Source organism: Mus musculus, chromosome 10 (assembly GCF_000001635.26).
Source record: "Mus musculus strain C57BL/6J chromosome 10, GRCm38.p6 C57BL/6J".
NCBI classification, from domain to species: Eukaryota; Metazoa; Chordata; class Mammalia; order Rodentia; family Muridae; genus Mus; species Mus musculus.
The window spans coordinates 56,495,416-56,498,650 of NC_000076.6; the positions used below are offsets into that span (position 1 = coordinate 56,495,416).

Genomic DNA, 3,235 nt, shown 5'->3' on the forward strand with positions numbered 1-3,235 from the left:
GGGACTGGGGGCACAAACAACTTTTGGTTAAGTCATGACGGCACTCGTTATTTTTGTCTGCCCAAATTTTCATCCTTGTGAATTTCCTCATTAGTCAAGCATTCTCATTAGCCTGGTATGTGTTACACAGTCCTCAGGCCCCTCCTGGTGGGTGTCCACAGATGATGTAATTTCTCCACTAAAGTAACATGCTGTGTCTAGAAATACACAGTGGCCTCTTTTTAGCAAGCTTTGTTTTTCTAAGAAATTTTAGGAAGTACAGCAGTGTCTTCACCTGGGTCACAGCATGGTACTTCAATCCCTTTTAGCAAAAGAAGCCACACTGGAGATGTTTCCTCTGCAGCTCATTCTTGCTTTCAATGGTACAGTAATTAAAAAAAACTGGTGTAGAGCAAGAGTTACTTCAAAGTTTTTATAATATTTCACCTATATCTATATATCTATGTGTGTGTGTGTATAAATGCATCTATTGTGTGTGTATGTGTGCACACACACACAGGCTTTTACACATTCTAACGTGCACATGGAGATCAAAACACAACTTAGGGTAGTCTACTGTCTCATTCAACCATGTGCGTCTCTGGGATCAAACTCAGGTTGTCAGGTGTGGCAGCAGATGCCCTACTTGTTAAGCTACCTCACCAGCCCAGGGACTGCTTTTAATACCCTGAAATTCAATGATGGGCTGACAATCCTAATTATTTTAGAGGGAATTTTTGTCATCAAATGTAAAAGTATTTGATAATTGGTTACCTTTTAAGCCTTATCTAGGAAGTTATTTTTCTTTTTGTTTTGGCATTATAGAAGTTGGGCAGTCTTCTTACTACTCATAGGCTCACAAGCACACACACACACACACACACACACACACACACACCCCACTTGCTTGTGTTTTTAGACATGGTTAAATAAATACCTACCATGCTTCAGGCACTGTACCTGGTGTTGGTGCTCAAATAGTCATACATGTTAAGTCTGTGCCCAGGAGGCCCTCACTATTTAGTTGAGGAGAGGACCTTTCTCAAGTTCATGGTAAAGTAGTCACTGAATTCTTGAAAAGAGGCGAAGGCAGAGTGCTGTATGAAATGGAAAGCCATGGTAACAAGCACTCACAGAAGGACTCCAAAGCCTGAACAATACCATCAGAAAGAAGCCTGGGGGTATATTTCAATTGCTAGAATGCGTGGCTAGGATGCCTGAAGCCTAGGATTCAGTCCCCAGCATAGTATAAATCAGGTCTGGTGGCACACACCTGTAATCCCAGTATTCAAGAGTGGAGGGCGGAGAATCAGAGATTCAAGGCCGTCTTATGTTCCTTATGAATTTGAGGCTAACCGGAGCTACTTGAGACACTAAGAACAACAACAACCACATCAACACAAAAGAACAACAACAACACAAAAGAACAACAACAACAATACCCCCAAATCCTAATTACAACAACAGAGGACTCTCGGCTATGTAATAAGCAACTATAAGTGAATTTCAAATGCCTCAAAAATGCTAAAGGAATGTGAGGAAAATGTTTCCCCAAAGGAGATTGAAAGATGGTTGAGAAAGCCTTACATGGTGCATGTATCAGGTTGAAGTCTGGACTTAGTTTGCAGGAGATGGGAGAAATAACTTGTGAGCAAGTTTGCTTCTTTGTTTTGGAATATCAGTTTGAAAACTGCTTATAAAATTAGGAACAATGATCTCGTAAATTGGGGTTTGTGATGGAATGCAGGGAGTGCTGCCTTCCTCTGTTATGTTTCTGGCAATGCTTGTCTATTCCCATAGCATCACAATTCTGCAGCACTCATCATGGGATTTTGTTATAAAGAAACGTTTCGGGCGTGATTCCGTCGTGCGCGTCTGTTCTGTGGAACAGGAGGCAGTTGTTTTCTGTCCGGCTTCTCCCACACCGAAGTGCGCGCCTCCACCTCATGGAAGACTCGATGGATATGTACATGAGTCCTCTTAGGCCTCAGAACTACCTTTTCGGCTGTGAACTAAAGGCTGACAAAGACTATCACTTTAAAGTGGATAATGATGAAAATGAGCACCAGTTGTCATTAAGAACGGTCAGTTTAGGAGCAGGGGCAAAAGATGAGTTACATCGTAGAGGCAGAAGCAATGAACTATGAAGGCAGTCCAATTAAAGTAACACTGGCAACTTTGAAAATGTCTGTACAACCAACAGTTTCCCTTGGGGGCTTTGAAATTACACCACCTGTGGTCTTACGGTTGAAGTGTGGTTCAGGGCCTGTGCACATTAGTGGACAGCATCTAGTAGCTGTAGAGGAAGATGCAGAGTCTGAAGATGAAGATGAGGAGGACGTAAAACTCTTAGGCATGTCTGGAAAGCGATCTGCTCCTGGAAGTGGTAACAAGGTTCCACAGAAAAAAGTAAAACTTGATGAAGATGATGAGGACGATGATGAGGATGATGAAGAAGAAGAAGAAGATGATTTTGATGAAGAGGAAACTGAAGAAAAGGTCCCAGTGAAGAAATCTGTACGAGATACCCCAGCCAAAAATGCACAAAAATCAAACCTAAATGGAAAAGACTTAAAACCGTCAACACCTAGATCAAAGGGTCAAGAGTCCTTCAAAAAACAGGAAAAGACTCCTAAAACACCAAAAGGACCTAGTTGTGTAGAAGACATTAAGGCAAAAATGCAAGCAAGTATAGAAAAAGCGCATTGAACATTCCTGGGCACTACTGGTAAATTAAGCCCAAAGATGGGGAAAGAGGAAAAGGAGAAACAAATATAGTACCATCAACAATCCAGACATCTCAATCCCCTTTCCTGATTGGCCATCCATCCCCCCTTGCAGGCTGGAAGCAATCTTGTTTTTCCTAAAGCACTTTTCTTTTACTCTTGTGATGCAGAACTTTACTTCTCTACCACTTGTGCATATGCCTCATTTCTTTGACCATGTTTTAACCTATGTATCCTTAGCTGCTCTCAATAAATTTTTAAATGAATCAAAAAAAAAAAAAAAAAAGAAACCTTTCCTGGTGATGGGTACCACAGACACACACACAGACACAGACACAGACACACACACAGACACAGACACAGACGCACACGAGCGGGCACACACACACACACACACACACACACACACACACACACACAGAGCTGAGCCTGGGAGCTGACATGGACAGTATACCCTTCTATACTTCCTCAAAAGCAAATTTTAATTTCCACGTCCCATTTAAATTGGAACAATAGATGATAGTTGTTAT

At 41.7% G+C, this 3,235-nt stretch overlaps 1 pseudogene; it reads left to right on the forward strand.

Annotated features, from left to right (window-relative positions):
* On the forward strand, positions 1,833-2,885 carry Gm9118 (predicted gene 9118; annotated as a pseudogene).
* Positions 2,886-3,235: the final 350 nt, after the last annotated feature.